Source organism: Opisthocomus hoazin, chromosome 12 (assembly GCF_030867145.1).
Source record: "Opisthocomus hoazin isolate bOpiHoa1 chromosome 12, bOpiHoa1.hap1, whole genome shotgun sequence".
Taxonomy (NCBI): Eukaryota; Metazoa; Chordata; class Aves; order Opisthocomiformes; family Opisthocomidae; genus Opisthocomus; species Opisthocomus hoazin.
The window spans coordinates 29,673,573-29,696,893 of NC_134425.1; the positions used below are offsets into that span (position 1 = coordinate 29,673,573).

Below are 23,321 nucleotides of genomic sequence, written 5' to 3' on the forward strand. Positions count from 1 at the left end.
TATACTAGCCCAAATTCTATTATCAATATAGTAATACAGCTTTAACATCCTAGCCCAGAACAGACCAATCTATTATGAACACACCTTTACCAGTATAACAGCACCACAATGGGAGAAGACCTGTTTCAGCTGCAGTGGTGTATTCTGGAAACACACCTTCCTCAGACAGACAGTCCCTCACTAGACATGTTAAATGACAGGTCTAAATTTGCCCTGGAGGTCATAAATACAGTGGGGAAATAAAATCCAGATTACTAATTATTCATTACCGCTGTAAGCACACTCAGTTTTCTTTATCATTAAGAAACAACATATATGAAAGACCCTTAGAAGATGACAAACAGTAACATCTAACACGCAAATCAGTGTCCCAGGAGTTTTAATCTCCTGGGGCCTTCTTTATGAGGACAGCTGCAGCTACAGATGCTTGGCTGACTAATTGGCACTAGCAATAAACAATATTTGAATTTGTCCAGGAAAGGAGCAGAGGGTCTGAGAAAGGCTTATCAACATACATTTAAAAAAAATCTGATATACCTCTATCTTTATTGAAATTATTATCTGTGTGATTCATTTCTACCCCTGAAAATTGCACTAACACCAAGTAGTGGTTTATAATGCTCTAGACACGATCTAAATAAACCTTAGCTATTGGCAGATTATAAAGCAGGTATAGTGCATCAAAATAAACCAAACTGCTATGATCATAAGGGATACTATACACTTGGGGCTTCATAAAGCAATTTTGCATCCAGGCCTGACTAGCTTACAAGTAAGTAGAACTTCTCATCAAAAAGATTGCTAGTTTGTTTAGCAATATGCCAGCTCCCGAGCTGCAAGACAATGTATCCTATCCGTAACACTGATACTGCTACAAAGAAGTTGTTCTCTAGCTTCTTGACAAAAGATACCAATCTTAAGTTTCTCAGGAGCTATTACCTGACTTATGTAATATCTGAAAGTATTTAGATGTCCCTTTCGGAGATTTTAAAGAACAGAGTTACTGGCAAACAACAAACAGAACTGGATTAGACTTTCCTTGCATTCAGGCATGCACTTTCCAGACAGAATTCTGGAGCAACCTAGGTTGTCAAATTGAAGAAAATCACTCTAAAAATTTCAGGAAAAGAAATAAAGTAATAGACAAACAAGTTGAGAAAGAACCTGGAAAAAGGAGGATGCTGAAGAAAGCAAGCATAAGTGCCAAGGACTGAATAGAGAGGACTGAAATATAGGATATTTGTGTGCAGCAATAATTGTTTCAAAAGCTTCTGAATAAAAAATTAACAGCTGATGGGTGTACTCGCTAGGACTTGCATCTAGTCTGAGAAAGAGAGCTGTTAATATAGTGACTGAGCCAGCAACACAGATGGGTGGTGAAGGAACTGACACTGCAAGAGCTAGAACATTCAGTAGGGAGGAAAAAGAAGGAACTGCTGCCAAGCACCGAAGTGAAGTGAGAGGAATCATGCAATTTCAACCGTTTCTGTAAAAATGTGGATGATGTGCTGAACTGCAAGCAAGTATAAGGCGCCAAGCCTGACAGATCAGCATCAGCGCAGAAGTAGAGACAATGGAATGATTAAAAGGTGAAGCATTACCTGAAAAAACAGCAGCAAACACTTCTGAGATGTGTAAGTGATTTCACAAGGGAGGACAGAAAATGCTCAATAGACATAAGCACTGAAAAGATAAATCTGTCTCCTAGAATTCATTTCCAAAAAGCTAGCTCTTGGTATTCAATATGAAAAACAGCGTCAGAAACTAAGAATTGTGAAACTCCCCCCCCCATATTTAAAGTCTGTCTACTAAGAAGAAAATAGTTTCCACAAAGCTTGCATTTCTCACAGCTACAGATTTACTGACAGTATTCAGACATTCATAACAGTCAAGTGCAATACCTGTAACTTGAGACCCACTTAATATTTGCAATGAAGTTTCCACGTGCTTTCAAACGCTTTTAGTACAATCAGCTTCTCTTCATATGCACAAAAAAACCCTGGAAAATTTGGCCATAACATATTCTTTGAAATAGAGTGACTTAAATATACAGGGGATGGGGGCTGCAGTAAGAACAAGTTTGAGAACTGAACAGTTTTGCATGCACTGGGAGGTGTCTTGAGGTCTCATGAAAACTGATCTAAAATTTTATTAGGACTTGATACCATCATAAGAAACAATAGTTCTGACAAAAACTGAGATGCATAATAATACCCACAACGGGCACCTAAATAAATAAACAGTTTCTAGATTGACTATTGATTAGCCAATTTACTTTTTCTTACTACTTTTCCAGCCCATTAATGCTGCCAATCATTGAGAACAAGAGGAAAATTCATCCTTCTTTTATGTTCTATGATGGTGTTTATGTATGTAGGGTTTCATTACTACAGAGATATACACTTCAGTAGATGCTGTTTTCATGAAACATGCACTGTATAATATTAAGAGTGTTTAAGCTGTACAGGTGAAGAAAAAAACCTCATTGTTGAAGACAGCTCTTCCAAAATTCTTTAAGCTGCTGAGGCTTTTACCACTACTGCAGAAGAAAAACGTCTGTGGCATGGACAAGTAGAATATTAAAAATCCTGTCAAATTTCTTACAGAATAAGATTATCTTTCTGGTATTTGGAAAATTAGATTACTTTCCAAGATTCAGAAAGATCTTTAATACGCAGGCCAGGCAACCTAATTAAATAAACAGTATGGGATGGCTCCAAAACATTATAGATCACACGTTAATGCAAAAAGCAACATAATTGTGAAGTACCCATCCCAGACTTTTGGGTACATAAAATGGATTTAAACAAGCCACTAATGTAATAATGAGTATAAAAATCATCAGCAGAATGACAAAAATTAGCCAGTGCAACTGACAAAAACTCATTAATATGCTTATAGTTCAGAGAAAAAAAACCCGAACAGTTTAAGTCATCATCAGCAAGACTACCTAAAACTACTACTAACCACGGTGCTTTAAAGGGGCAGGTAATACAAGTCTTGGGTGAAACCATTCTCTCTGAAAGCTATGGAGAACTTGTGCATTAATTGGAAGCCTCTCTATTAAGTGGAAACAGGTTCACAGAGACCTGATAGAGCTCAACACCCCCCCATCCCCAACTATCTACAGATATACCAGAAATTAAAAGACACTTTTATGGTATTTCTCTTCTTCTTCAGGCCATCTCAGGTTTCCCTTTCCCCACTTTTTGTTGCATTCCAGCTCTGCTAGAAGGCAGCAGCATGAAGCAGCAGTAAGAGGGCAGGAAAGCCATTGCTGCTACGAGGAGATCACAGAATGTTCGGGGCTGGAAGGGACCTCTGTGGGTCACCTAGCCCAACCCTCCTGCCGAAGCAGGGTCACCCAGAGCAGGCTGCACAGGACCGCGTCCAGGCGGGTCTTGAATATCTCCAGAGAAGGAGACTCCACAACCTCCCTGGGCAGCCTGGGCCAGGGCTCCGTCACCCTCAGAGGGAAGAAGTTCTTCCTCGTGTTCAGCTGGAGCTTCCTCTGCTTCAGTTTGTGCCCGTTGCCCCTTGTCCTGTCACTGGGCACCACTGGAAAGAGTCTGGCCCCGTCCTCCTGGCACCAACCCTGCAGATATTTACAAGCATTTATTAGGTCCCCTCTCAGCCTTCTCTTCTTCAGGCTGAACAATCCCAGCTCCCTCAGCCTCTCCTCGTAGGAGAGATGCTCCAGTCCCCTCCTCATCCTCGTAGCCCTCCGCTGGACACTCTCCAGCAGCTCCTCATCTTTCTTGAACTGGGGAGCCCAGAACTGGACACAGCACTCCAGATGGGGCCTCACCAGGGCAGAGCAGAGGGGAAGGAGAACCTCCCTCGACCTGCTGGCCACACTCCTCCTAATTCATCCCAGGATCCCATTAGCTTTCTTGGCAGCCAGGGCACACTGATGCCAGGAGGGACGAAGTAGAAAAATGCCAGAAGGCCAAACAGGTAACACGAGCAGCTCTTCTACATCCCAGAGAGGATTGCTGTCTCTTCCATGCAGCGCTCACTTCATGCAGCCGACTTCTGTGAGGCCTGCATTCAGTCATCTGATTCTGCGCCTCAGTCACTTCCCAGCTTAGGAACTGGCAGAAGTGGGGTAATAGCAAGCCAGTCAGGCAGTTGGGCACCAATAAAGACGGCAGCACTTACTCATCATAAGCAGTTAAGACAGCAGTGAAGGTAACTTTTTCCTGGTTTAAAAACTGACTGGGTTAGAAGTTTGTGGCATAGCATTGGAAAGGCACAGGTAAGATAAACCGAGGTGATTCCTCCAGAGGGCACTGACACTTCACTTCTGAAGCTAACACCAGCGACCTCCAGACAAACATAACATTGAGAAGAGTAGCATACAGATGATACTCGATGTGGAGAACAGCGGCTGATGTGTGACTCTTCACCAGAGCTGGGCACCTGTGTCCCAGGCACAGCGCACGCTTCCTCTCACCGCACCGACCACCACCGCCTCACAGCCGTCACGCGGCGCTGCCCTCGCCTCTGGTTGGTGCTTTCCCGCCGTGTCTCCGCCTCTGCTGCCGAGCAGCCAATCAGAGTGCGGGCGGCGGGAAAGCCGGCTCTCCGCTACCGCGCCTCTTGGAGGGCGGGGATGCCATGACAGCTCTCAGGGCAGGCGAGGACCGGCTCGGTTTCTGAATGTGCCTGCTCCTCAGGGAAGGTAAGGCTGCAGGCAGGCACCACAGCCGGCTTCCTTCGGTCATCTCCTTCTTGGCTTTAGCACGCTAGCCTTGCAGAAAAAGGAGAAAAAAAAAAAAGGCGGGGGGGAAGAAAAGCCTGGAGGAGCGCAGGAACGGCGGCAGCTGAGGGGGACGCGGAGACGTGAGGAGCGCCGGGGAGCGGGAAGGCGTGGCCCGCCGCTGCCGGGTTGCCTTGGTCACCCTGCTCCTCAGAGCGTGGCTTTCTGTCTGTAAAGCTCGCTTAGTTCTGTCCTGCCAGTGTCGGCGCTGGAAATTAACCCCGCTAGGCAGCGTGGAGCAAAGGTGTTTCAATGAAGTAATTTTATTAAATAATTGTTTTATTAAATAATGTTACTAAACAAGAAATTTTTTAATGTAAGATTGTGTAAAACACAAAGGCTTTAGTTTTTTTGTCGGTGTGCAGATCCTTACCCAGCCTGTAGCAAGCTGAAATCAAAGCAACGCTGTGGTGCTTCAGTTGAAAGGGGCGGTCTGAGGCCAGAGCTGGGGCAGATGTGCCCATCCGCAGTGCATCTCCTGAGTGACCAGCCCCTCTTACAAAACATGGACTTACTCAAAAGGAGCAATGGACGATAAGTTTTACAGGGCAGTTTCTTTCCGCTGAACTTATGGAAAAATGAAGGAAGCACAGTCTGTCTGCCATCCTCCTCCCCTAAAGTGGGTGAACCTGTAAGTTGGTTATGCACTCTTGATCCTTCAGTTTAGGCTGGAGTGAAGCTCTTCTGTGAGATTCTGCATCAGATTTTATTGAGACAGTGGATTTTAGGAGCTTGGGATGAAATTGATTAACTATTCTGTGTTGTGTTTGCTCAAGGGGGCAGGAAGGAAACATTAAATTACACCCACTTGAAGTTACTTGCTAATGAATAATGTAATTATACGCTAGGGTATTAGATAGTTTTTACATAAAGTCCCTGATGTTTTTGTTGTCTCATAAGAATCATCTATGTTTAGATAAGCTAGAATTAACATTGCCTCTTTAAAAAGTCTGCATTTGTAACTGGGGTAAAGAGCGTTTGTGTTAACAAAATAACATGTTTAAATTATCAGGGCAGGTGGTAGCAGTAAAAAGCCAAATACTTCTACATTAGATGCCATGCACATCTTTTGAACAGGTGCTTAGAGACTTCTCCTTATAGTTCTGATCACAGCATGCAAAAAGTCTGATGATTCTACTTTTTCTATATGGCAGCTCAGGGAACTAATGGAAGCTGACTTTCTAGTGTAACAACTGTACAAATTGGCCAAAGCTGTCATTTCAGTTTTACATTTAAACATAAAAGTGTGAGCAACTACTGTACTGCTAAATTCAAATATCCTCAAAGAAACTCCAGTAACAACTTTTATTCATGTCTTTGGGACAAAGAATTGTGCCGAAGGCAGAATTTTGGCCTTGGCATTGTATATTTTATATTAGAGTTCAAAGTTGTGAAAGCTTCAAAATGTACAATTCAGTCTCATTTTGCACAACAGTTTCTTTTAGGAAGTGATTCCTGGAGCATGTGTTAAAGCTAAGTGATACCATCCTAGTCCACTTAAATAACAAACGGTTATGTTCTATTTTGCAATTGTATAAATTATCAAATGGATGAATATTCTATTGTCTTTTTTGCCCATGTCATGTAAACTCAATTCATTTACATACATTCAACCTGATTTGGTTACAGGAAAAGAAGGATGTGAGGGATTGCTGCGTTTTCTTCCAGAGCAGCTGATTGTTCTGGCTCTTACCTACTGTCACTAGCAACACCCTAGGCTGACATCAGTGAGGAGCTGGCAAAAGGAAGAGGTGCTCAGTTCTGTCTCAGAAAGACTACTATATAAATAAAAGAGGGGCTAAATGCCAAATTTGCCCACAGACAGTGCCAGTAAATGTTGAAGTAGTAGTAAGTTTTGTCGTTCAAAGTAGATTTATTCAGTAGATTTATTAAGTCTATTCTAGGTTGCCTCTTGCCTTGCTCCTCCCCTGGTAGAAATACATAGTGTCAGGAGTCCCAAAACCATTAGTCGCTGCAGTGTTGGTTTTGAGCATACGAAAACTGATTTTTAAGAGCTCCGAGCCAGGTTTTCAAGTACTTGGCATCTATAATTGGAGACAGATTTTCAAAAGAGGTTAGCACTGACTGTTCTGAGCTCTTGTGAGGATTTGTCCATTTTGATTTTGTGCCTAACTGAACTGATCTGTTGAAAATCTGGTCCCTGTAAGTGAAGCACGACATTCTTAGAATGCTGTGAGGGCAGTAATAACACATACCAACCCCCCCCCCCCCCCCCCCCCCAAACTACCACTATACAGCTGTCCCCACTCCGTTCAGTACTCAAAAACTGCCACCCAGCACAGAGTAAGACAGGTTTGAGATCCCTGGTATGTGCAGGCAAATAATTTTCTAGGTTGAGACCACACTTAACAGTGAAGGTAACTATTGCTTTGCTACTTCTGTTCTGGCTGTGTGTTTGCTTAAAGCATAAATTTTGTGAAAGGGAGGCTGCTAGTTATAAGAGTGCAAAACGTCATATGTGTTTGGGAAAGTACAGGAGTGAAATGCTTTAATTAAAATTTACTCAAGTAACCATTAATAATAGCATGAGTTCTGAGATATCACCACTGCTTCTACAATTGTGCTGCCTTCTGGTCTAGGGGCTGGGATAAATGTTTTGATTCCCTTTCATGGTAATGAGTGGTGCAATTCCTACTGTGTTTGATTTAGCAGTGTTGAGTCCAGTATTAAAATAGTTGCAATACAAATGAAATGAATGTTTTATGTTGGAAACAAGTTATTTCAATCATCCCTCTGTTACTGGCAGAGATATTACAGAGGAGTAACATTGATTCATGTGGTCTTTCTGGCTAGTTATGTGACTTCTTATTGCAGATTCAGGCACTATAGAAGATTTTTAGTTCTGTTTTTGAATAATTCAGTTAATTTGAAATTAATTTAGTTGTCTGTTTGTGCAATGTTTTGGCCTTGTCTTTGGTCCCTAAAAATTCACTGTGTCTGATTAAATATTGAATAGTTAAATAAATTTTACATGGCCGGAAATTAGTTTGCACTTAAAATAAGTACTTACTGTAGTTACGTGGATTCTGTATAAGGATTTAATATTTTACTTTTATTATCAGGACACAAATGATAATTATGAATTTGCGAAGTTCTTGTAAATGGATTTGAAAATAATTTCTGTGCCAAGTCAAGCCACAGAAAGATAGTTCCCTGAAGCTTAGGTATATTTTTTTTTTCTTATTTGGTTTGCAGTCCCACAAACTTTGCAATGCCTTATTAGTGAACAGAAGCTGTGCATGATGTGCCTGTTTTGCCAAGTGGGAATGTACTGTGAGATTCCTGGTAAAGTTTTCTAGTCCTGCTTCTGTAGAAGCAGAAAAACAAATATTGATAAACTTTAAAATCAAATTATTTTTTATGGAAAAAGTGAATCCTCTGTTTCAAATGCAGGAGATATTAAGATGGCTGTTTTATAATAATTAGGTATGCCTTTGGACAAAACTACTTTTATACACAATCTCCATCACTTGATGCCAGCATAAACCCTGGGAGAATGGATTATTAATTTTTGCAACTGAAGAAACAAACCAATAATTTTCGGTGGACTTTTGAGGGGAAAAAGAAAAGACAAATCACAAAGCTGTATTTTTGCACATACTGTACTTCTTTTGTGCTGTGCTTGCACAGTTTAAATATGGACTTTAAATAATCAGGATTAAGCAGACTGTAATACTCTAATTCTTCAGTAGGAAGCACAGAATACCTGTGTATATGCTAGTGTTGCACATACAGAATAGCTGAGTGAACCTCAGATAAACAAATGAAAATAAACTCAAAATGGCTAAATTTAAGCCAAAAACTCTCAGAGCAGTAAGATTCAGAAACATTCAGATAAAGGTGATACGGGAAAAGAGATGAATTGTTGTTGAGATAACTGCTTTACAGACCTTTCATGGAATTGGACTGGAGGCTTAAGACATCATGCTGTTCCTAGCCTGTGAGCGTTAGCTGGCAAATTTTAGGCTTTTAAAAAACTTAATTAGTTGGAATAGTATGGTGATGGTACAGATTGATAAAATTTGCATGGAGAGAACTGCCCATAAACACTGTCACGATTCTGTGAGCTCCAGGTACAGGTCCTTCCATTTTGCTTCAGAGCCTTTCTGTGTGGTTAAATGGAGACAGTATTTTACTTAGCTGTGATGATATGACATTATTCTGTTTCTTTGGTGTAAAGTGCAAGCAAGTTTACTGTGAAAGATTTTTATTGGGCTTTGAGAAATATTCTTGTGTTCATTGTTAGCGTGGACACGAAGTTCTGAAGTTTCAGTTATCCTTCTAGTGTTGCATATGTGCGCACTAATAAACACATGTAGTACGTGCTCTGAAGTCAGACCAACATAGATTCTAAAATTATTGATACCAGTTTCATGTAGAAGTTGCTAATGTTTCATCTTGTGGGGTTTTTTTTGTTGTTTTGTTTTTTTAAATGTAGAACTTGAACGCTAAAATTGGAACACATAGCCTGTACATACTCTGTAGATCAGTGAAAGCTATTTTCCCAGACACATCACTGGGTCACTACACTTTCTCTCTGTCTTTTATGGTTTGTACACAGTTGTCACATTCATGAAGACATAAGGTTGAGAAGCAGTATGTTTTATAAATCCTTCCCCTTTCATCACAATGACTGAAGATACTCAAAATGAGCAAAAAAAAATATCACAGAAGGCTAGAGAAATCTCACAGCAATTACAAGCCTAATTTTGGACAGTAAATATTTGATGTGCTTATGATGAGATTCAGCTTCCTTTGTCACGCTTTCAGGGGGGACAACTTAGCTCTGTTTTACATGTGTATCCCTTCAATGTCCTTCTGCAAATGAAGGTTTAATTTGGTGAGGCTAATATAGAGAATCTGTTTCAGCTTGCACCTCACTGACGTTATGAGCCCATTATGGCATTATTACTCTCCGGTTACAGGTATGAAGGTAAGAAGTGGCCTAGTAATGAAGGGTGCACACCCAGAGCAGTGTGGCAAGAATTTTAAACGATGCAAAAGGGAAAAAAAAAATGTCTACTACACCGAGATCTATCAAAAGGCCATTTTTCATAAGTGGCTACTTTGAAAGAGTCCTCAAGAAGTGTTAGTGCTAAACATTACTGTGCCATCACCAGTTCATCCAGGCTACAGACTGGAATTTGCCTCAGATGCAGATGTCTACAATTTTTCTAGTTCTGTGTACTGCATAGCACTTGTACTGAAAACAAGGTCAAGCAGTTTGGTATCATAATGTTTATTTGATTTGTGAGAATAATGTCTAAGCTACACTTCAAAAAAATCTAACATGGAACCATGTTTTCTGCTTTAGTGTTTAATGTATTTTCAGTTTTGAAAATAAAATATTTAGTGTCAAATGATCTGTTTGTGCTCTAGAAAACACAAATAGTTACTAGCATGAGTATAAAATCAGTGTAACTGTTTTCCATGGTTTAATATATTAGAAACTAACTTTGTGTGCCTTCCCAAAATGTCCTTTGTCTTGTGTGAGTAGAATTTTGTAAGACTAACTGTTATGGGATCCTAGAGGGTACATTTTTAGAGAAACTCCTGCCTGCTGTAGGATCGCTTCACTGAGACTGTTCTGAATGTGCCACAGCAGGCTAAAAGGATTAGAGATAATAACAGCCAATAGGGGTCAGAATCCATATAAATTGCTCGTGTAGTACCAAATGATTTAATACTGCTTCAAAAGTATGAGTATTTCCATTCTGAAATAAAAACAGACCCACAGAGGACTGCTGGCCAGAGAAAATGGAATAAACCTGAGCAGCAAGGAAATAACTTTTTTTTGTTTTGGTACAGTAGAGTGAAATCTAAGAAAAGTGGCAGAAGCAGAGGCAAAAGCTGCACATTCTTTTCAGAGGAGGTATATCAAACTTGAGACGTTTCTGGCAGAGGGAGGGATCCAGTGGAATATGAATAGTAAGACTGCTGACTGGCAGAATAGCAAGTAATAGTGAGTTTCATTTAGATACTCATTTTGCCCTTTTTATAAGTTTATCTATAAATAGTCACATAAAGATTTCAAAGCTGGTCCGCTGCAATGTGACATGCTGTGATACAATGTAGTACTTTGGGGATGCAGATCTCTGCTCAGTTTTATGACGATGCAAAACAGTGCTGCTACACACAGTTTTTAGCTGCATCAATTCCTTGGTTTAGTTGACTCTGCAGGGCTGCTTGAGGTGCTAGTGTCAGTGCGAAGGATATGGTGAAAATATGTGTAGCAGGAGGGAATAATAGTAGAATCATAGGTTGGAAAAGACCTCTGAGATCATCAAGTCCAACCGTCAACCCAACACCACCATGCCTGCTAAACCGTATCCTGAAGTGCCACATCTACGTGGTTTTTGAACACCTCCAGGGATGGCGACTCCACCACCTCGCTGGGCAGCCTGTGCCAACGCCTGACCACTCTTTCAGTAAAAAAGTTTTTCCTAATATCTAATGTAAACCTCCCCTGACACAACTTGAGGCCATTGCCTCTCATCCTGTCGCTGGTTACCTGGGAGAAGAGACCAACCCCCGCCTCACTACACCCTCCTGTCAGGTAGCTGTAGAGAGCGATAAGGTCTCCCCTCAGCCTCCTCTTCTCCAGACTGAACAGCCCCAGTTCCCTCAGCCACTTCTCGTCAGACTTGTTCTCCAGACCCTTCACCAGCCTCATTGCTTGTCTCTGGCCATGCTCCAGCCCCTCAATGTCCTTCTTGTAGTGAGGGGCCCAAAACTGAACACAGCACTCGAGGTGCAGCCTCACCAGTGCCCAGTACAGGGGCACGATCACCTCCCTGCTCCTGCTGGCCACACCATTCCTGATCCAAGCCAGGATGCCGTTGGCCTTCTTGGCCACCTGGGCACACTGCTGGCTCATGTTCAGCCGGCTGTCAACCAACACCCCAAGATTCTTTTCCGCTGGGCAGCTTTCCAGCCACTCCTCCCCAAGACTGTAGCGTTGCATGGGGTGGTTGTGACCTGCACAGGTTCACACTGGCCGAGTCAAAATTTCTGTGAACTTACAAAAATAGACTTGCACATGGTTTAGTTACTCCTTGCCATTTGGAGTAGTTTATTAAATTATTAAATGTCATATTGCATTTAAATCTGTCCAGTTTTCTCCTCTGGTTTGTTTTAAAACCAGAAAAATTCACTTATGTGTTCTAGGTGCTATGGAGACAGTGCTGATGTCAGAAACGTTTTCAGTAGGGACCTGGAAAAGGGAAACAGATGGCTGCAGTTACTGTTGAACATGATTGGTTGTTGGTGCGTAACATAGAGCAACAGAGTGCAGTGCAGAATTGCTGAGCTAGCAGTGGATGTGGTAGGGAAGGTAGTAGAGCTTGCAGAGAGGCAGAGGTTGTTAGCTTACCCTCAGTGCTGTGTTAATGAGTTTCTTTGTGTCCGGTGGTGTCCACATAGGGCTGAGCCACACCATGTGGCTGCATTAGCTTGAATTGATGCCAGCTCAGGTGTCTGAATTATTTGCAGTCTTTGGCCAGATTACATTGTCTGTTCAACTTTGGCTTTTCTTCTGTCCCAGTACATGATGAAGTATCTTTCCGGTACTTGGATTGTATTGACCTTTATAGACCTTTATTTTCTAGGTGGCTTCTCAACTCCTGGGGTTTTTGTAAGAACTGAGGAGCCAGGAATGAAGAGATAGTGTCCTGGGTTTGGCCAGGACAGGGTTAATTTTCACCGGACTCCAGGAAGGGGCACAGCCGGGGGGTGGGGGCTGACCCCCCTGGCCAAACAGAGCCCGGTGTTCCATACCCTGTGCCGTCACGCTGGGCTCCGGGGGGGGGGCAGCGCGGCGGGAACGCACTCGCGGCTTGGGAGCGTGCGGCGCCGGTGTGGTCCGGGAGAGCGGGTCTGTTTTTGTCGTGTTTTCTCCTTATCTGTATCGTTGTTGTTGCTGTTTCCCTCTGTTTGCTGTTCTGTTAAACTGCCCGTATCCCGACCCGCCGGTTTCTGCCTCTTTCTTTCCATTCTCCTCCGCACGCCGGCGGGGGGAGGGGCGGCCGCGTGGCGCTTTTGTTGCCGGCGGCAGCCGAAACCAAGACAGATAGTATAGGCGTAGTTTGAAGTGCCACTGTTACTGAAATAAATCTTTATTTTTTCTGAAGTGTTGAACTGGTGGGAGATGTTAAATGCTGTTGCCATTAATAACTTGCGCTGAATCTTTTGCACTGAACTGGAGCAAAACCAGAAACAGAACCACACTGAAAGCTTTCCAAATCCCAGACTTCTCCCTCACTCTGAGAAAAAACCCCTCCTCTATGAACCTTCAATCCAGTTTTGTGCAGTTTATGTCAATGCAGAACTCTGCTGGTAAGATCATTTGCTTGGTTCTTGGGTTAACCACCCTGCATGGTTTCCCTACACGCCTCGTAAGTAGACTTGTGACAGGATCTCTCCAGCTACTTGCAAACAAAGCTGCTTAGTTGTGGTCTGCTCTGCCTTATGTATGGCCTTACTTGCTGTTAGTTTTTATTCTGAACTACAAATGAGCAGTCAAAGTGTCTTGATTGTTTACTTATCAAGCTTGCTAACAAGCCTCTTTTTTTTAATCTTCCCTTGTGTTTAGAAGAAGCTGCCTCTAAATATCCCTCGAGGTCACCTTCCTTCCTTTCAAGTCCATCCTTTTGAAACTCTCATTTGCTGTGATATCTATAAAGCCTTTACAGTGATTAAACAGTGCTTATCATGATGTTCAAAATCATCTTGTTACTTGTACTTTCCAGTTACTCTGTGCTGTTGTCTAAAAATAGAATGAACAATTCTGTAAGCTCTTCAGTGAAGAGATTGTCTTTTTGCACAAGTGTTTAACATAGCAGGGCCCAGGAATCCAGGCAGGGGCCTGTAATACCAGCTGAAAAGAGAAGAAAAAAAAATTTTCAGGTATAAATTATTTTTTGATAGGAAGGTAAGTGTAATATGCCTTCAGGGATCATTTCTTCATAGTGAAATGTGCCTTAATGCTAACAATGTGCAATCATTTTTAATCAGGCTGACATGTCTACAATGCAAAGAACAACTTTTTTTTTATATATATTAATGGTATTTAGGGTACCAGTAGCGTTTAAGCAAGCCAGAATGGGCTATGCGACAAAATGATTCTGTGTTTGAGAGCTACAATTATTCTGTAAACTTCAAAAGCCAGAATTCAAGATCAGAAGAGGCCAAGAATTTCTGCATTTGATTGGCTCAGGCTAAAAGCTGGAGAAAAAGCAGTTTGCCTTTTATGCATTCTGTCAGCTACAACAATGCTAACCAAGGAAAGTGTCATCTCCCAAGAGTCTCTTTTCAGACAAAAGTACTATAAGGCAATAATGAATCTCAAAAGAAATTCATGATTGGAAAAAGCAGTGTTTTGCATATAAATATTTCTAATGGAGCTATGAGCATCAGTCTTGTGCTCTATTACTTTCAAAAATACCATATGAATCCCTGTAGCTTTTAGTGATTCAAGACATGAAAGGTGTTATTTATTTTAATTTGTATTATGTGCCTTATAAAACATTAAATAAACCTTTGGCATCAAAAAGTACTATTAGGTCTTTAAGACTGTACAGAAATATTGTTCATGACTTCAAAAGATTCAGTTGCTAATGGATGACATATATAAACCACGATCAGCACGGAACAATTCGTACTGGTCTCCTAGACAGAAATATCTACAGGCATGTACATTGAAATTGGTAAGAAAACATAGAATCATAGAATGGTTTGGGTTGGAAGGGACATTATAGATCATCTCGTTCCAACCCCCTGCCATGGGAAGGGACACCTTCCACCAGCCCAGGTTGCTCCAAGCCCCGTCCAACCTGGCCTTGAACACTTCCAAGGAGGGGGCAGCCACAGCTTCTCTGGGCAACCTGGGCCAGGGCCTCACCACCCTCACAGTAAATAAGTTCTTCCTTACGTCTAATCTAAATGTACCCTCTTTCCGTTTAAGACCGTTACCTCTTGTCCTATCACTACATGCCCTTGTATAAAGGCCTTCTCCGGCTTTCTTGTAGGCACCTTCAGGTACTGGCAGGCTGCTGTAAGCTCTCCCCACAGCCTTCTCTTCTGCAGGCTGTACAGCCCCAACTCTCTCAGCCTTTCCTCACAGCAGAGGTGCTCCAGCCCTCTGATTTTGTGGCCCTCTCTTGACCCGCTTCAACAGGTCCTGTACTGAGGGCTCCAGAGCTGGACACAGGACTCCCGGGGGGGGTCTCACCAGAGCAGAGCAGAGGGGCAGAATCCCTTCCCTCGCCTTGCTGCCTATGCTGCTGGGGATGCAGTTGGCCTTCTGGGCTGTGAGTGCACACTGCCAGGTCACATTGAGCTTCTTGTTAGCCAGCACCCCCACGTCCTTCTCCTCAGGGCTGCTCTCAATCCATTCTCCGCCCAGCCTGTATTTTTGCTTGGGATTGCCCAAACCCATATGCAGGAGCTTGCACTTGGCCTTGTTGAACTTCATGAGCTTTGCACAGGCCCACCTCTCCAGCCTGTCAAGGTCCTTCTGGATGGCATCTCTTCCCTCCAGCGTGTCAGTCGCACCACACAGCTTGGTGTCATCGGCAAACTTGCTGAGGATGCACTCAGTCCCACTGGTCCATGTTGCTTGTACAGGTGTTAAACAGCACCGGTCCCAATACTGACCCATGAGGAACGCCACTCATCACTGGTTTCCACTTGGACATCGAGCCATTGACAGCAACTCTTTGAGTGTGATCATCTAGTCAATTCCTTATCCACTGAGTGGTCCATCCATTGAATGCATGTCTTTCCAAATACATACTTCCACCAGTATTGTTGACCTGATTAAATTTTTAAAAACAAAGTCATACTTTACAACTCTGAACAAGTGGCTTAGTTTTTTAGATTTTCTCTTAATTTTTCTCTCTGTATCATCTGTCACTATCATTTGGGCACAGCACAGATTTCCTGCTTATCTCTTCAGCCATGGGGAGTAGACCCCCTGACTATTTTTTATTTTAAGAGAATTAAGATTCGTATAATTTGCTGAGACCTTATAAGAAAGAAGGATGTTAGGGATTGTTGATCTTAAGTCTATTAGATCAGCGTTAAATTAAAAAGAATGTTAGGCCTTTTTTCTGCTGTATTGCATGGGAAATTGGTGACTGTTTTGATTGTCCATCTTCATGCCGTAAACATCCCCGAACTATGCCCACAAAGTCTACCATCACAAAAATGAAGCTGTGCTGAGATTCCACTGCTGCATGCGATTGAAACAAAATGTTGACATTTCTTGGCAATTTCAGAAGTGTATATACAAGCTGCATTTTCTGCATAGATTTTTCAAACCAAGGAAATATTTCAACGTTTGTATTATTTTTTTCAAATTCTGCTGTTCGCAAAAAGCTACTCTAATACTTTATTTAGTACAGCAGAAATAAATGATAACCTTCACTTGGGTTTTTTTGTTTGTTGTCACCCACCCCCCACTCCCTAAAAAAGTAGCCTATGCAATACATGTAAAGGATTGCTGTATGCTACAGGGAAGGACTACCGAGAGTAAGCCAGGAAGAAGGAACTGCGGAAGAATCTATTGTGTTCCATTAAGACTTTGGTAGAAGTAGCAATCCAGCCTATTTTGCAGACAGAAACTTCATCCCAACATCTTGTCTTTGTGTTTTGTGGTGTTGCCTGAATAACTTATGACAAAATACAGTGGGACTTGAGTCCTAATAAATAGACATATTGTCTGTGGGTTGTTTTCTGTGGTTCTGGAAAATACTGACAACAAGTAGTCTCATTTCTTCTTGGGCATAACTGTGACCTGGTTGCATTGTGCATAACAGTTTTTTTTTTCCCCGGTTACAGATTTTCATTGGAAATAAACTTGTGAGATTTAAGTCACTCATGAGTCCATGGCACTTCTTGCAACAGTGAGACATTGAGGAACTCAAATGAAAAGCACTAATTGCAGCATATGTTTGTTTGCTATTAGAAAGCACTGTGGCGATGCCTGCGCTTTTCTAAGGAGTGTACTCAGCTCTTCTCTTTTCCTGAGATAGTTGGGCTCCAGTGGAGACTGCAAATGGTTTTTTGCCTGAAGATAGAACTGATCCTGACACGGCTTACGTTAGTTAGTGCTTATTTTGCTAGTGTTTGGCAGCAAAGAGTACCCAGTCACTAGCTAAAACGATAGTGTAGAATCCTTTGGGATGATAGTACTCCTTTAAAAGTAACAAAATTCGGATTTCAGGGTTTAATGTGAGTCTGAAACTGGAGAAAGTGCATCTGATGGATGAGCAGGTAGTTCTGAATTACTTCAGTGTGCAGCTGTCATCTTCTTTGCCATATGCAACTTGTTTATCAGAGATCTGGATTCCAAAATAGAGTTTCTTTTAACTGGGTTTCTCTCCTGGACTGTTTTGAGGACTTCTTTATATGAAATTTTAAATAAAGGAGATAATAAATTAGCATCTGATGTAAATCTGCCTTTTGCTTTCAAAGTCAAATAGGTCATAAATACTTGTAGAAGCGTTTCTTGCTAGACTATGTTTGTGGCCTCTAGGATTTAGGTGTTCTTTGAAATGTCTGTGGCTCTCCAGTATACTTGGGAACTACCCTTTGTATGACGAATCTCTTTCATTTTTTTATCAGAAAAATTGAGAGACAATAGCAGATACTTTAGAGAGGGGGAAGAGAACGCATGGGGAAATAAGACATACATTTATTTTGTAGTAGAGGGTGGTTGTTTTTTCCTGCATATTAGGAGTTCAGTTTATGGCTTTGTCTGAAACATTACCAATATTTCACATTCCTTGTTTTTCGTCCACTGATAATCACCATTGTATCCTTCATTCTTTACCGCTGGACACAGAAAAAGAAAAAAATGAGGTAACATTAAAACTGTACTTATTGGTTTTAATGTCTTCAGTGTGTTGTTTCGGAATCAGAAATTCAAGTGTTTTCAAGTGTCAAATCACCAGAGGAGATATGTCTTTTCCTTAAGATGTATTATACCTTTTCTCACTCTAATGGTGACATCTCATGAACTGGCAGATTTCTTGTTACTGTTCGATCTGTCTCTATGGAAAAGTAAAATTTACATGAGAGCTTCCTATTTCTAATCCCTATTTGAGATAGCATTCTGTGTAGCATGCTTTCGACTCCTTAGTAAATCCTGTTTGAAAGATTCTGCTGGTTTGAAAAATTAGTTCTGCTCTACTGTTCACTTCATAGTTCCTCATTTTATTTTGCTATAAATCTGACTTCTGAAAAAATCTGTTATTTTTCAGACAGGCGCAAAATAATTGATTCAGGTTTTTTGCTCTAATTTCTGTATGGAACCTTCATTCTTACTCTTAGTCCTTGGTGTAAAAAATGGTGAAATTTAATTTTAATTAAGTTTTGGCAGGTGAAATTCACGTAATTTAGACTGTCTTTCTATTAAACTGTGATTCCTGAAAAAAATGAAGAGGCATAATGAACAGAACGTAAGATTTAGGAACTGGAAGATCTGGATTCTTTCCCTGATATCACTGCATGTTTTCTGTGTGTGACATTTTGAAATTTTGTTCCCTCCTGCCTTCAGAAATGCTGAAGAACTATCTGTGAAAAATGCACCAATTTATGGATGATAGTTAAAGAAGCATATGCATTGTTTAGCTTTATTTTTAAGTGTTTGAGTTGTATGAGGCCTTGTGCTGTCCCCTTATATGAAAACTGTTGACTTTGAATATTCTTAACTACCTGCACTTCCTGTAAATGTAAAGCCACTTTTTAAATACTGAAATGTTCATGATAGTGTTTTTCTAGAGTTTAATTATGGTTAAAATTTTAAAACTGGCATGGATTTATTAGTACAAATGACCTTTTCTGCTAGTATCTTCAAGAGAACAAGGACAAAGAAACAGGTGTTCTGGCAGAAAGTTCGAAATAGAATAGTTCAAAGTAGTTTCAAAGGCCAAGGAAAACACGCAGGTTACTCTTCTGTGAGGGGTATTCAACTTGTCTACCTTTGTGCAACTACACAGCATCTGAGCTAATCATCTGCACAACCTTTATTGCCGGTGGAAAGACATACGTACTTCAGCGTGCCATTCATTTCAGCTTTGTAAATCTGAGTGAAAATAGTTGCTTTGCAGAGATCAGAGCAATCTGCCCTGTTACGCCCATGAAACTTCTTGGATATATTTGTAGGGGAAGAAGAACACAACACATTTGGCTGTGTCTTATATCACTTCAGATGATTTTTAAACTACGTATGTCTGTCCTGAGTATGCTTAAACATGGAACAGATTTGCTTTGAATAGGTTTTGTCCAAAAACCAATCATTTGTGACAGACTGCAGTTACTAACATATAGAGCAACTAAATGACTGTCACCTCTTCAGAGTTGTGGCGCTGTCAAGACATGCTTGCTCTATAAAGTGTAACACAATTCATTCATTTTAAAAGCTGAGCATTTAGTTATTTAATGTCTGTATTTCCTCATGTCAGGTGGATACTGATGTGTACTATTGTTAATTCTAAAGCTTGTGCGAAAGGCAACGATTAATTAAAATAAATCAGAACTAAAAGAAAATACCAAGAAATAACATGTTTAGGGAAAGAGAGCATTGTAGGGTTACATAAGAACTAAAGCAGATGTATAATTTCTCATGTAAATAACAAGAAAAGTTGCAGTTTCCAAACAGTTGGTTCCTCTTATCTTGTTTGCTCAGGCAAACTGTGGTAGGAAGTATAAAATACTAAAGAAATCAGTGGTTTTGAATACTTAAAGCCTGATACCTGCTAGGTTATGAATACTGAAATTTTGTGGAATGATGGTAAGAAATAATCAGTTTACTATTCATGTATCCTGCTTATATGTCTATGGTAAACATCTTACCATGGATTTCTTTAGCCTTAATCCAAAAGCACTGCATAGTTCTCTCAGATGGCTGTTGTTCCCCAACAAAGCACATTTGCTTTTGCAGAAGATAAACGACCATGGACACCCTTTATTTGTTGCAGTCACTCCTCCACAAGCAGTTGTTAAGCCTGTTATGTGAATAATGTCCGGCAACAGTGAAACCTGAAGATGTGAATTTCATACCTTTATTTTTCAGTTACATGCTGTTAAGATCTTTCTGTGAAAATAGTTACTGCTCTGTATTTTCTGCTTGATAATAATTGAGAAAGTAAAATTACTTAATATATAACTCAGTTTGGATAAGCACTGTAAATGTTGAATGCATAGTTAGAACTTCAAAGGCCCTTTTTTTTTTTTTTTAATTTAACATGAGTGTGGCCCTACAAAAGAGGACACACTGAAGGGTAAGTGAAACTCAGCATTTCATGTTGGATAGGATGAGGGGGAAATGTTCCATAAAGCGTATACATGTATAGTTGAGTTACAGAGAAGTACATATTTTGGCAAAGTAACACCATCCCATCGATACTAATGTGATGCTGATTTTGACTGTTTTGATGCAAAGACCAGGATTTTCCGCTGTAAACCTTCCTTTTTGTAAGAATCGACAAGTAATATGGTATGATTTTGCAATTTATTTTCTCAGAGGTGTGGGAGATTTGCACATTCTGTATAAGTAGTGCATGTGAGAGACTCATTTATGCATACTTATATGGATTATGCATATGCAATTAGACACATAACATAGATTAAATTTTTGAGGGTTTTTTCCACTGTTCTCCCCCTCCCTCTTCCAGAAGACCTTTTTATGTAAATTGCATAGAATTTGCTGAGAATGTATGTACCTCTGTGTGTGTGTGTATATATATATATACGCGTGCCACTGCATTAGTTATATTGTACGAATCTTATTTGGATATTTATGTGTATTTATTGTATAAAAATTGTCAGTAGCACTAGAGTTGGGTCCCAGTTTTCCTTCAGATAAAAGGACCAAGGAGCTAGTGTTTCTTTTGTCTTTCTCCAAGAATTAAAATGAGTTCTTATTTTAAGACTTTTAAGTTGGCTGACCTGCACACTGTGAATTCCATGACCAGGGCAAAGAGCTTTGCGAGGCAGGATATTTAAAAGAACAGTAGTTAACTTTCTGTGTGAAGATTGTTCCTAATTAAAGATTTAGGAATCTTTGGTTGAGAGAATGCAGTCATTTTGAGTTTAGGCTTCTCTATAGCTTCCAGTCCAGGCTTTTGAGAACGTGCAAATCAAGTGTTTACTGCCTTTTACTTACTTCTTTTAGTGAAAGCTGCTGGCTGACACACTTTTTCAGTTTAGTATGTTTGTTTGCTTGTTTTAATCTAGAAGCAGCTGTAAGTAGCTAAGCTATTGTAAATAGGTAAGTGTATCTTCCAGATGTATTTGTAGATTCTGACTGTCCTGGACTATACAACACATAAAAAAAAGAGTAAAAAGCCACATGAGAAATTATATTTGAACACCAGCTGAATGAAGAGATGTGCCAAATTTTTTTTTGTGCAGGTCTGCAGATGAGATAAACTGCATGGATATATATTCAGATAAGTTAACAAGTATTCTAATTTCTGTCATTACTGCATTACAAAGCAATTACTGTCATATCTACTGCAATGTAGTAGTATCTCTCCAGACTTTTTTGTTTAAATCTACATGACATTCTTGCCCATGTCCTACTTCTTCTGGGTATAGCAAATTCTGCCTTGAACACTGCAAGGAAGGCAGGTTTTGGAAGACAGTTAGAGTTCTGTGTATTTGTACATACGCAGAATTACTCAATGAGGTATGACTATGCCTAAATAACGTCAGGTATCTCTGTATATGACGTGACTCAGAAGCTACTGTAGCAAGTCTGTTTAAAAGAGAAACAAACAGGTGTAGTCTAGCTAAGATTCTGGACTTGGGCTTTCACATTCCAAACGATGACTCAGTGATATTACAGTGTACTGTGGAAATGTTCTCTGACACATGGTCATCCATCACTATGCATCTGTGATCCCATAATAAGAAGTACAGAGATTAATGTTTTATTACAGCTTTCACAATTATGTATGTAATGAGAGAGGGAGCAGGGGGATTGTGAAGCCTCCATCTTTCTATAATTAATATGGAACTCACATGACCTAAAAATGAAGAACATTATCATCCTGGAAAAATTAGCTGTCTTAAGTTTCATTCTTCCCTCCATCATGGTTCGTTAATGAGGAAAATCCTTTCCATTGCTATTTTGTACAAAACAATATTCAGCAAGAACAGAGGGTGCTCATTATCTCATAGATGATAGTTAACCCTACGAACAACCATACATAATAATTTTATCTCTGCAGTGAAATGTATGTAGCTTACACTATGGTTCTTTCTCTACGGTTCATAATAGTGAGATAGTTCCTCTAAAGAGCTGTGTGGTTGGTTCTTTGCTCCTGAGAAATGACTTGTGAGATAGGAAGAATAGCTCTAGGTCTGCTTGATTCTGCTTTTTGTCCTGCTCTTGCCCTTTCCAAAATTCATTCTGAGAAAGGTGCAGATTCACAAGCATGGTCTGGTATAGAAGATGATTACACTACAGGTCAATAGTGTTTTCCTTAGTGATTGCAGTTAGGAATAGTGGGGAAGATGTATTGTCATCTGTTCATTCCCTCAAATTGATTACAATAAAAGCAGGTTTGGCCTGAAAATTGGGGAAGAATAAGGTAAGGAAATCTGACCTTAGTGACTGTAGTCATTCTGTTGTCTTGTCCGCCTCTAATCCAACACCAGTTCTTGATGTGATTCAGAAACAGAGCCACTGATTTAACTGTAGCTTTTACAGTGTGGTAGTGATTACTTAAAGCTACAAGATGGAATTACATATCTGATTATGTTTGATTTAGACCGTAACAGAATCATCAATTTCTTAAGATGCAATAGGACAACAAATAGCCTGCTACACATTCTACAGCTGTCTCCTGAAATGTTAAAAGATCAATAGGTCTGTAAGGTCAGGGAGTGGAGCAGTTGAAAAAAGACAAGAACAACTTGTATTGAAGAAGGAGGATGGAAAGGAGGGAGAAGATGATTAGCTACCCAGCATCACAGCTTATCAGGGACACAACGCTAACGCAGCTAATCCGAATAAACCTGTTACAGCTAGCAGCTAACAACAGGGGAAAAGCCATGCTCCTGAGATGTGGGAGTAAGGAGAAATCCACCTAGTTGTGGGTTCATTATGCATGGTACTTGCGAATGTGGGCATGTTGCAGTTAGGTTGAAGGCAAATCTAAAGTTTTTTATGATGTCAGGAAGCTTTTTAAAGCCCTTTAAGGGTTGGGACAGAAAAAACAACAGAAAATAAAGTATATCCTTAAAATGCTTTAAGAGCTAAAAATACTCCATACATAGGTCACTATAAGTAAAGAAAAGAAAATAGGGCATGATGTTTTCTTGCCAGACTGAACCGCGAATAAAATGTTAAATATTGTCATGAAAGACCTTTAATGTTTGTAGCTAATATTTACTAGTCCAAAGAGAAGACAATGATTAACTTCTGGCAGAAAAAAAGCTTTTGTTTTTCTAAGAGTGTCTTTTTTAATTTACATTATTTCCTTTTGCCTTGCTTTACAGCTTTACTAGAAGACTATCTTCTGTAGAC

At 40.4% G+C, this 23,321-nt stretch overlaps 1 protein-coding gene across 4 annotated transcripts in view; it reads left to right on the top strand.

Annotated features, from left to right (window-relative positions):
- Nucleotides 1–23,321, top strand: part of SMPD3 (sphingomyelin phosphodiesterase 3) — a 126,498-nt gene that overhangs the window by 10,027 nt on the left and 93,150 nt on the right. The gene's annotated exons all lie outside the window — the stretch shown is intronic.